Consider the following 12,503-nt stretch of genomic DNA (forward strand, 5'->3'; position numbering starts at 1 on the left):
AAGTGATGTGAGGCCATCTAAGAGTTGTGCCTGTCATGGCTCCAGAGCTGGCTCTGGATTTTGAGTGCTGGGGAGGGGGATTGTTTGGAGAAGAAAAGAACACAAAACTGAATAAAAATAGGGATCTATCATCACAACACCCCTGTGAGGCAGGTTAGGCTGAAAGACCCTAACCTGGTCGATAGTCACCAAGTGAATTTCATGTCTGAGTGGGGACTGAGCCCAAGTCTCTCACTCCTAGTCAAACACTCTTCTGCTATCACACGTTGGCTATCTGTGTAATTCTTTCCCTAACAAAGTTAGCTATAGCTATGTGTGTCACAGAAGGCAGACTGAATATATGACTATAGGAATGTATGACTAGGTTTCTGCCAGGGGCCTCAGGCTTCCTCCTAAATCAGGGGCAGGCAACATGGTGCCCTCCAGATGTTTTGGACTACAATTCCCACATGCCCTGGCCAATATGGCAAAAGGCCAAGGATTCTGGGAGTTGTAATCCAAAATATACAGAACACACTATGTTGCTTATCCCTAAATCCATCCAGACAGGGAAACTCTAATTCTTGCCTTTGCAACTTCTATGTCTATGACATGTCTAAAACATTTAAAGTTTCTGTTGTTGTTCTTGTATAGCCTTAATAGGGGTATGGCTAAGGAGCTGTCATGATGAGCTCCTGCATTTCTGAATTTACCACTACACCACTGGGAAGAGGAGTCTGTTGTCTAATGTCTAGACACTTTGACTGTTGTAGGATTCAACAGAATGTTTATTTCTGTCTGCAGTAAAGCACAGCTGATTACATAAAAAGTTGAAAGATACTTTTGGCTTTTGCAGTGGGTGTAACAAAGGAAGTGGTGGGAGGCAGCCAATTGAAATTTAAAATATTTAATGGCCAAAAGGGGAAGAAAAGGGATGAGAGAACAGTTAACATTTAATAAATAAATACCAGAACAAAGTTGTCTCATAGCAAGAGAGCCGCCCTTTCTTTTGGAATGAAGAATAGGAAAGAAAAAAAAATACAATGCAGAAGTAGGTGAAAGGCCAAGACTAGTTATCTGAAGCAAAGTTTTTGATCTCGCAATTGGATTTTATCATGCCCAGCTCCTTCCTCCTCCCAGCCTGACCTTGCACTCAAACACAGCACCTGCAAACCTTGCACAAAGATGATTCAGTGGTTTCATGATTATAGTTATTCTAAGAGTTGGTTAAAAGATGAAGAATATAATGTGGGTTTTTTCTTCTTCGTCATATTCTCTAGGCAGGCATAGAAAAGTTCAACAAAGAGGTCAACACAGCTCATCTAATTCCAAATTGCTTTTTAAAATGCTCCCATGAAGAAGGTTCAAGGCTCCTATGGGTCACATGTACATCCAAGTTCCCTGTCATGAGAAGCAGACTGATTCTGCTCTCTGTCATCTTCCAGATGGCACATGTAACTTAGCAATGGATAATAGAAATGTGAAACTTCTTTTCCAGGAACTGAGGGCCATCACACAGGGTTACCTGACCTCAGGGTTGTTAAATAGCATACTCAGTTGTGTTACATTATTTAGACCCAGTTGATAAGGCACACTTATGAGTGGGAGGTGACAAACTGAGCAAGGGCTCAAAGGCCAAAGATCTAGCTGGATGTGGCCTAATGCTTCCAGTAATGCCAACAGCTATGGCTTTTCACAATTCTTTGATCTGAACTAGAAGAACCTCCTCTAGTTGCCTGCCCTTTGCTGGATTCATAGGGCCCCTGCATGAAAGGAAAGAAATGAGAAGTCTGGAGGAGATGGCAGCTATGAGTGCAGGACTGGGAAAGGTGCAAATGCTGGATTTATTATTTGCAAAGCCATTCTTAACAGAACAGAATCTGTCTCCAATGGGAACTGGCTCTCCCATTTGCCACTAGCAGTCAGATCTCAGTTCTGCCTCTTTCCCTCCATTGACCCAGGCTTTTAAGATGTTCGGGAGAGGCTCCTCTTTCAGTACTGCCACCTTCAGAGTAGGGATGTACGAAAGGGACTTACCTTGTCCCGCAGCTTTTTTCGCGGTGGGGGGGAGGTGCTTCACTTCTCCCCCCGAAGTTCATGCAAGGGGGGGGAGGCTTCCCGCCTCGCCCGGCCAAAATTCAGGCCGGGCGGGAGGCGCCCCATCCCTTGCTGGTGAAAGTCAGGCCGGGTAGAAGTGCCCCGTCTACCCGGCCGCGAAAAAAAAAACACCACCCCCATGATAGGCTACGTAATGATTAACGTAGCCTATCACGGCTAGATTTGCGAAGTCAGCCGTGATAGGCTACGTTAATCGTCACGTAGCCTATCACGGGTGACTTTGCAAATTTAGCCGTGATAGGCCACATTAATCGTTACGTAGCCTATCATGGGGGTGGGTTTTTTTTTTAACTTTCCTTGTAATGGCGGCGGCGGCAGCCGGTCGACAGACCGGCTGCCACCCCCGCCCCTGACGAAGACCCGACGAACCGCCGCCGGGACCTGCTGCCGGAAGGGACATTCGTGAAAGGAAAGTCCCATCTCGGGGGGGCGGGGGGCGGAGAATTTCACCACCGATTTCAGGGGGCCGAATGTGTTGGCGCTCGGCCCCCCAAAGTTTCAGGGAGAAATTCTCCCCCATCCCTACTTCAGAGGCATATTGTGTGGTGGAGACCTTCTCAGTGGCTGCTCCAAGGCTAACTTAAATCCCATTCATTTCAATGAGTCTACTCTAAGTTGGACTTCCATTGGATTTTACCCAATGTATTCATTGATGGCTTCAGCAAAGGAGATCATTACCTTGTCATGGTGCTGGAACTTGAGCACCTCAATGATGTCATGAGCTAAACCGTGAAGGGACACCCAAGACGGGAAGGTCATGGCAGAGAGGTCAGACTAAATATGATCCCTGGGAAGGAAACGGCAACCCACCCCAGTATTCTTCCCATGAAAACTAAATAGATCAGTACAACCAGAGATATGTTGGTATACCATCGGAAGATGGGACTCCCAGGTCAGAAGATGGTCAAAATGCTACTGGGGAGGAACAGAGGATAAGTTCAACTAGCCCCAGATGTGATGATGCAGCTAGCTCAAAGCCAAAAGGATGGCTAGCAGCCGACAGTGCTGGTGGTGAACGACGAATCCGATGTTCACCACGAATCCGACGAATCCGATCAACACGCCATAGGAACCTGGAATGTAAGATCTATGAGCCAGGGCAAATTGGATGTGGTTATTGGGGAGATGTCAAGATTAAATATAGACATTTTGTGTGTCAGTGAACTGAAATGGACTGGAATGGGCCATTTCACATCAAATGACCACCAGATCTACTACTGTGGACAAGAGGACCACAGAAGAAATGGAGTAGCCTTCATAATTAATAATCAAGTGGCTAAAGCAGTGCTTGGATACAATCCAAAAAATGACAGAATGATCTCAATTCGAATTCAGGATAAGCCATTTAACATTACAGTGATCCAAATATACGCTCCAACCACAGATGCTGAAGAAGCAGAAGTAGATCAGTTCTATGAGGATCTGCAGCACCTACTGGATAGTATGCCAAAAAAAGATGTTATTTTCATTACAGGAGCCTGGAATGCTAAGGTGGGTAGTCAAAAGACACCTGGAATTACAGGCAAGCATGGTCTGGGAGAACAAAATGAAGCAGGACATAGGCTGATAGAATTTTGCCAAGACAACTCACTGTGCATAACGAACACTCTCTTCCAACAACCTAAGAGACGACTTTATACATGGACTTCACCAGATGGTCGACACCGAAATCAGATGGACTACATCCTTTGTAGCCAAAGGTGGTGGACATCTATGCAGTTGGTAAAAACAAAACCTGGAGCTGATTGTAGTTCAGATCATGAACTTCTTATTGCACAATTTAGAATCAGACTAAATAGAATAGGGAAGACCCACAGATCAGTTAGATATGAGCTCACTCATATTCCTCATGAATATGCAGTGGAGGTGAAGAATAGATTTAAGGGACTGATTTAGTAGATAGGGTCCTGGAAGATCTATGGACAGAAGTTTGCAACATTGTTCAGTAGGCAGCAACAAAAACATCCCAAAGAAAAAGAAAACCAAGACGGCAAGATGGCTGTGTGCTGAGACGCTGGAAGCAGCCCAAGAAAGAAGGAAAGCAAAAGGCAGCAGTGATAGGGGGAGATAAGCCCAATTAAATGCAACATTCCAGAGGTTAGCCAGAAGAGATGAGGAATTATTTTTAAACAAGCAATGCATGGAAGTGGAAGAAGATAATAGAATAGGAAGGACAAGAGACCTCTTCCAGAAAATTAGAAACATCGGCGGTAAATTCCAGGCAAAAATGGGTATGATCAAAAACAAAGATGGCAAGGACCTAACAGAAGCAGAAGAGATTAGGGATGTACGAAATTGGCCTTACCTGGCTCCGCCGGGTTCCACTGGGGGGGGCGCTCCATCCCTCCCCCCAGAATCCTCACCAGGGGGGAGGCGCATTGTGCCTCCCCCCCTGGAATCCTGGCCGGCCGGCTCCGTGGGGATTCCGCGGAGCCGCCGGCCGGCTCCGCCAGCAGCCGGACATCCGGCCACTGGCTAGCAGGGACGCAAATGACGGCGGCCGTAGCCGCTGCCGTTTGCATCCCTGTAGTCAGCCATGATAGGCTACGTAAATCTTTACGTAGCCTATCACGTCTGACTTTTAAAAAAACAAACGCACGTATGCAAATGGCGGCGCCCATGGGCATCGCCATTTGCATTCCTTCTTTTGGCCCGTCTTAGTCTATGTAAATATTTATGTAGACTAAAACGGCAAAACTAAGGGGAATGCAAATAGCGTAGCGGACGGTATTTGCATTCCCCCTTATTTTCTCCATCTTAGTCTACGTAAATATTTACGTAGACTAAGATGGGCCAAAAGAAGGAATGCATATGGCAGCGGCCGTAGCCCCCGCCATTTGTGTACGCATGTTTTGTTTTGTTTTTTCAAGTCAGATGTGATAGGCTACGTAAAGATTTACATAGCCTATCACGTCGTTGTTGTTTTTTTTTAACCTAGCCATGACAGGCTACGTAAATCTTTACGTAGCCTATCACGTCTTTCTTTCTTTTTTTTAACACTGGAAATGGCGGTGGTGGCGTGGCAACTGGTCGGAAGACTGGCCGCCGCCGCCACTGAAGCCACCGTCGGAGCCGCTGCTGCCCGGAAGATCCGCGCCAGGTAAGTCTCGTCCCAGAGGGGATCCGTGGGAGGGCAGGGGGGGCAGGCCATTCCGACACAGAGTTTGGGGTGGCCAAATGCACTGGCATTCGGCCTCACTGAGATCCGTGGCGGAATTCTCTGCCATCCCTAGAAGAGATCAAGAAAAGGTGGCAAGAATATACGGAAGATCTGTATAGGAAGGATAATAATATCAGGGATAGATTTGATGGTGTGGTCACTGAGCTAGAGCCAGACATCCTGAAGAATGAGGTTGAATGGGCCTTATGAAGCATTGCTAATAACAAGGCAGCAGGAGATGATGGTATCCCAGCTGAACTGTTTAAAATCTTGCAAGATGATGCTGTCAAGGTGATGCATGCCACATGCCAGCAAATTTGGAATTTTGGAAAATGAGAATTGCCAGATGTACAAGCTGAGTTTCGAAAAGGCAGAAGAACTAGAGACCAAATTGCCAATATCCTCTGCATAACAGAGAAAGCCAGGGAGTTTCAGAAAAACATCTATTTCTGTTTTATTGACTATTCTAAAGCCTTTGACTGTGTGGATCATAACAAATTGTGCAAGTTCTGGGTGGTATGGGGATACCAAGTCATCTTGTCTGCCTCCTGAGGAATCTGTATAACGTCCAAGTAGCAACGGTAAGAACAGACCACGGAACAACGGACTGGTTTAAGATTGGGAAAGGAGTACGGCAGGGTTGTATACTCTCACCCTACCTGTTCAACCTGTATGCAGAACACCTCATGCGACGTGCTAGGCTTGATGCATCCAAGGCTGGAGTTAAAATTGCTGGAAGTATGCAGATGATATCACTTTGATAGCTGAAAGCGAGGAGGAGCTGAGGATCCTCATGACGAAGGTGAAAGAAGAAAGTGCAAAAGCTGGGTTGCAGTTAAATCGCAAAAAAACCAAGAGTATGGCAACAAGCTTGATTGATAACTGGCAAATAGAGGGAGAAAATGTGGAGGCAGTGACAGACTTTGTCTTTCTAGGCGCAAAGATTACTGCAGACGCTGACTGCAGCCAGGAAATCAGAAGACGTTTACTTCTTGGGAGGAGAGCAATGACAAATCTTCACAAAACAGTTAAGAGCAGAGACATCACACTGACAACAAAGGTCTGCACAGGTAAAGCAATGGTATTCCCTGTAGTAACCTATGGCTGTGAGAGCTGGACGATAAGGAAGGCTGAGCGAAGGAAGATAGATGCTTTTGTGGTGCTGGAGGAAAATTCTGAGAGTGCCTTGGACTGCAAGAAGATTAAACCAGTCCATACTCCAGGAAATCAAGCCAGACTGCTCACTTGAGGGAATTATATTAAAGGCAAAACTGAAGTACTTCTCACATAATGAGAAGACAGGATACCCTGGAGAAGATGCTGATGCTAGGGAAAGTGGAAGGCAAAAGGAAGAGGGGCCGACCAAGGGCAAGGTGGATGGATGATGTTCTGGAGGTGACAGACTAGACCTTGGGGGAGCTGGGGGTGGCGATGGCTGATAGGAAGCTCTGGCGTGGGCTGGTTCATGAAGTCACGAAGAGTCAGAAGCGACTGACCAAATAAACAACAACAATTCACCGATGGAGACATGAGGAGAGCCCTATGAGGAGAGACGGAAAGAACTGGGCATGTTCTGCCTTGAGAAGACTGAGGGGAGAGATGATAGCACTCTTCAAGTACTTGAGGGGTTGTCACAGAGAGGAAGGCCAGGATCTCTTCTCGATCATTCCAGAGTGCAGGACACGGAATAATGGGCTCCAGTTACAGGAAGCCAGATTCATTCCAGCTGAACATCAGGAAAAACTTCCTGACGGTTAGAGCAATATGACAATGGAACCAATTCCCTAGGGAGTGGAGGCATTTGAGATGAAGCTGGACAGCCATCTTTCAGGAACGCTTTGACTTAGATCCCTGCATTGAGCAGGAGGTTGGCCTCAATGGTCTTATAGGTCCCTTCCAACCCTACTATTCTATGATTCTATGATCCTTTCTCTCCAATTTCTGAAGAACTTTCTGAATTTTGGTATTGTCTTATCTAAGAACAAACCAAATCAAATCTTCACCCATCCATATAAGTGAGCAAACATACCTGGAGCAGAAGTTTGGTCCCTGACATTTGGCTCTTTTTTAACACCAGCATTATGAGCCCCTGAAGCTTGCATTTGAGCCAGATCCAATTACCTTTATCAGCATCACTTGAAACAGGAGCCTCTTCAAAGGGTGAGCCAGCCATTCTATTCAGAACACCTCTACAAAAGACGAAAATGGTGGGTGAAAAGTATCAATGTACATTGATTTTTAATAATCATACCATAGTCCGGAAGGCAGGGGTGGAAAGAGTAGGCTCAGAATTCTGTGTTAGACTGAACAAACATAAAAAATAGACTCCTAAAGGGGACAACCCTTGGTGTTGCTCATAAATAGGGATGGATGAATCTGTCAAGTTTGCTTTCTCCCACATTCAGTTAAAAAAAAATATCCCAAGATCTTTCCATCCTATATATGAAGATGTTTATGAATGTTAGTAATTTCTTATAAAAGATGAATGGAAACAGAAATCTCACTCATCCCTACTCATAAATAAAGAGGACAATTGTGAAGGGAGGAAGGGTGTGTGTGCCTTAACTCCCAGAAGTGTAGGCAGGGACAAAAAGTTGCTCAGATAGCCACCATCCCAGCAAGGTAGGCTGCCACCACCCCTTACATTCAATTCAGCCTGAGCCAGGAGGCTCTCAGACCTTACAGGGCACCCCTAATGGTTATGAAATAGGAAGCCAAAATAAAATCCTCTATTTCTAAGGCTTAGGCCTGAAACTTTAAACAGTAGCAGTAACAAAGAGGAAGACTCTGGATTTAGTACTGAGGCAATTTAGAATGAAGCACACAGACAACTACGTATAATCGGTGGTTAATTTATTTACAAAGAGGAAAAGGGAAAGGGGGGCAAAAGACATACAAGAACCAAAGGAACATTTGGAAACAATACTTCAAGGCAAAAACAACAAGGCTACCTAAACCTGTCTATATGTGTCTAGGCACAGGTCTTCAAATAGGATAGGGCCCAGACAGAAATACTTGGAGTCCAAAGAAAAGGTAGAGTGAAAACAAAGACAATAGGCAGCTGTAGCCCCTTATTATATGCTCAAGTCCCAGCCAACTCTAAGGTGATCACTGTTAGCCAGTCATGGGCTGGCTGGAACAGTTTCCCCAGGCCACAAGGTGTGATTGCTGCTTCCTCAAATCATGTGTAGGTAAGTGTCTACCTTGCCACTTATGACCTACAAAAGATGTGGGTGGGCCCAGGAAAAGCCTACATGTAGTGTCCTTTTCCTCTTTTAATCCACCCCAGCGTAGGAATAGGTAATACTAAAACAAATTATGCAACAATTGTTCTTAAGGCCTTTAGATTCTCCCAAGTATGCCAATTTATCTTCATAAGTTCTGACAGGCATTTTTGCAATATATAACCTATTCCTTATTCAATACACGCCTATATATGACTCAGATATTCAAATATATTGAGCTAAAAGAGCAGACATGGGAGTCAGCAGTAAATTTAGAAATGCCTGGAGTCTATTTGCTGTTCATAGCTATCAATAGTGACTGACTGGTACTATGTCTTTTTCATTCAGCATAGATCTAGTAATTTGAGAACTCCTTGGGTAATAAATATATTTCAATTGATTGCCCACAAATGTTCTGGTTTCTTGAACCAAGCTATGCTTATGGCTGCCTTTATTGTGTTCCCCTGGTTTATTAAGCACATTCTGATATCTGATATTCAGAAAACAATTGATTTTCACAGTAGTAGCAAGAAAAAGCATATTCTTTTTTTTCTAAATGGTTGAATTTATTAATTATGAATTCATCACCAAGGAACTAAAACCACCTGTTTTACCTTGTCAATCAGGGTTAGGGATGGGCAGATCTGTGTAGTCTGATGTCACATATTTCCTCTTTTTCTGAGCTGGTTCTATGAGGATGTGTGTGTTCTTAACATATATCTATCTATCTGTCTGTCTGTCTATCTACCTATCCATTTTTGGCACATTCTTTTTTTAAAAAAAGTCTGCATTTTTGTGCTTAATTTTCCAGTTGTATTATAGGCATCTATCCGTAGGGTATAATATGTTTGTATGCATTTTTGAACTGTATGCATTTTTGTTTGTGCATGTTTCAAATGTGTGCATTTAATTGGACATATTTTTCTTGTTCTGCAGAATTCAAGTCCTGAAATGTATGGATTTCAGGGCTCATAGTGCATCTGCGTGTGTGTCCATTTCCAGGTAGGCTAGATGATCGGGAAAACCACCAAAATGCAAACAAACCCCAAACCCCCAGGAGAGCAGATTCTTCATACATCTCTACTGAGGGAGAGTTGCCAGACATGGAACGGGATGTCATATCTGAGTTCCAACTTGCACAACCTCTTTCCATTACTGTATTATTCCTCTCATCTGTTTCTGTTCCTCCTGGCTTCTGGTTTAGCTGGGAGGATTTCTAAAGGTCCATAGAAATTATTAAAAATATTTCTACATACTGAAGAGAACTAACAGTAAAATACTATGGTTGCTGGGACAGCCTGAGCCTCTCAGGAGTCATAGGACCTTCCTATGGGAAGGACCCGTACTGTAGACCTTCCATTCCATTGTCATAGAGGGAGGTCTGCTGGGCCCATGGAAAATGAGGTCCATTGCAAAGATCCTCCTTGGCCACCAGTGGAAAGCTTTGCTGCTGACACTGCCCTGCTGTTGCTGCTCACACAGCCTTAAGGGCAAAAAGAGGGCATTCTGGGGACGGGGGCAGGCAGGGAGATCAGGGGAGGTCAAAGACTCTCCCCACCATCTCTACCTCCACAGCGTTGCTCTGCCAAGCTTTGGAAACTCCTAAACTGCTCTCTCAGCTCATTATGAAGACAACAGGCCCTAAATGAATCATTCTAACTGTTCTAAATTTGTGCTGGCGATTGGCACTTTGTCATTTTTGTCACATTTCTTTTTTTAAAAAAGGGACACTTTAAATTATATGATCGCTGAAAAGTAAGTACCCAATGTGTCCAAATGATGAACCACTAATCCCTGCCAAAAACACTAAAGTGTTATCATTTTGGTCAGCTACTTCACGTTCACATTCACATTATACAGCACTTCTTTCAGAGGTGAAAAATGACAGGAGACCAACTCAGGAAAAATATGTACCGCCTTGAACGTTATTCTCATCCTGAATGGAAGTGCAACTGGTTGTAATTACTCCCTACATTTCCCCTCGATTCTTTCCAAGTATGTTTACAACATAGCTTCATTCGTCACTCATGGCTACTAAACGCACACCTCTGTAATACTTAACACGCACCTCTGAAGGAAATGTGGTGCTTCACCATCTGCAGGCACATTAACATTTTTACACAATGCTGAAAGAAGCAGGTGTTTGATCACTTGGCTGGAGAAATGTTTTGAACAGCAGCAGCCCATCATCTGTGGCAATGCACATCATTGCAGATGGACTCCAAACCACCGACATTATAATATAGCTGGTGGAGAGCACGTGATCAATGCGGTATGAAACACAGCAGAAGCTCATCCAAGGGATCAGGCCTACAAGAATAAACTAAAAGGCATAGTGGAAATAGTTGATTTTCTCCCAAAGTAACTGGAAAGAAATGTAAACAATTGAAACTACTCCTATGGTGGGGATTAATGTGGTGTTCATGTATGGGTCATTCACACAAACCATCAACAATTGGCCCAGCCAGATAGTTTTGCCATGGGTGGCAGCCCTGGCCACCAGAGGAATGGCTTTGGGAACAACAGCCATGGCCCCCATCTTATTATCCCTGTGGTGAATTTCTTTACTGTTAGGAGATCATCCACTCCCTGCAACAATGAAAAAAAAATTGTAAGGGTGAATATGTTGATGCATTCACGCTCCCTTTTTCCTAGGGGTGTACGGAACTCACCTCTGAGTCTGCCGGGGGTCCGCGGGGGGGGAGGCGATCCGTTACTCCCCCCAGAATCCTCCCCAGCCAGCTCCACTCCACGGTGAGTCCGTGGAGCTGCCGTCAGGGTCCGTCTGCTGCCGGACTGCCGGTCTTCAGATGTAAATAGCGTCCGCTGTGCCGGACGCCATTTGCATCCAAAGACAGGCAGCAGCGGAAGGCTCAGGTGGCAGCAGGTAGGATCCAGCCCCATGCGGATTCCCCTGGGTGGCGGAGGTGAATCTTTCGTTCCGCTGTGGACTCCGGGGGGGGGGGCGGATTCTTAGAATCCGGCCTCACTGGAGTCCGTGGCGGAATTCTCCGCCATCCCTACTTTTTCCGAGCCTGAAGTTAAGCCATGTGTATGCATGCACTACAGCTCACATGTAGGGATGGGAGGAACACTTACCGCCATTTGTGGCTGTAAAGGCCTTAGTTTAAGGTAAATGCAGCCATTTACGGCTGCATTTACCTTAAACTAAGGTCTTTATGGCCACAAATGGTGTCCTGGACGCCATTTGCGTCCACAGTCACTTCCCTTCAGCCAGCGATAGGGCACGGCAGCCATATTGCTGGCAATCCAGAGCTGAAGGATCCAGCTGAAGAGGATTCTGTGTGGAGGAAGGGGGAAGTCTTCCGTTCCACCACGGACTCCGGGGGGTCGGATTCTTTAGAATCCGGCCTCATTGGAATCCGTGGCGGAATTCTCCCCCATCCCTACTCACATGGGGTTTGGACTGTGGTTAATGCATTTCTTTTTGTTGCAGTTTTAATACACACTGATTTTAAAGGGAAAAAAACCCAGGCTCACAATCTGATATGGACTCAAGTCAGAATGAGCTTCAAGATGCAATTCGGAGAACTACGGCAAGCTTGAATTTTGCTGATTTGCACATTCCTAGGCCTGACTTAATTGTAGGGATGATGTGGGAATCTGAAAAGGGGGTGGAGTCTGACAGACTCCCCCCCCCCAGTCCAGCCTCCTGGACCCCACTTGCTGAGCTATGGTGTGCTGATGGACTTGGCCGCTGAGCGCCCATGAGCTTGTTGAGTGGCTGGGAATCCCATGGCACCCCACCTCAAAGGATTCCTTAACAGCCAACACAGGGAGGACAGGTCCCGGTGCAGCCAGCCCCCAGGGCTCTCACCCTGGCCTCCACAAGAGGAGGCCAGAGCAAGAGCACTGGGGGCTGGCCATGCTGGGATCCATCTTCCTCACACCAGCTGTTAAGGAAGCTCTTGACAGCTGGCACAGGGAGGAAGGGCCTCACTAGCACCCCAGCACTCCTCTTGCCCTGGCCTCCTCCCAAGGAGGAGCGCTGGGAGCTGGCT

The sequence above is a fragment of the Heloderma suspectum genome, chromosome 1 (genome assembly GCF_057233095.1).
Source record: "Heloderma suspectum isolate Gila_16-S chromosome 1, 16-S_ref, whole genome shotgun sequence".
Classification (NCBI taxonomy): Eukaryota; Metazoa; Chordata; class Lepidosauria; order Squamata; family Helodermatidae; genus Heloderma; species Heloderma suspectum.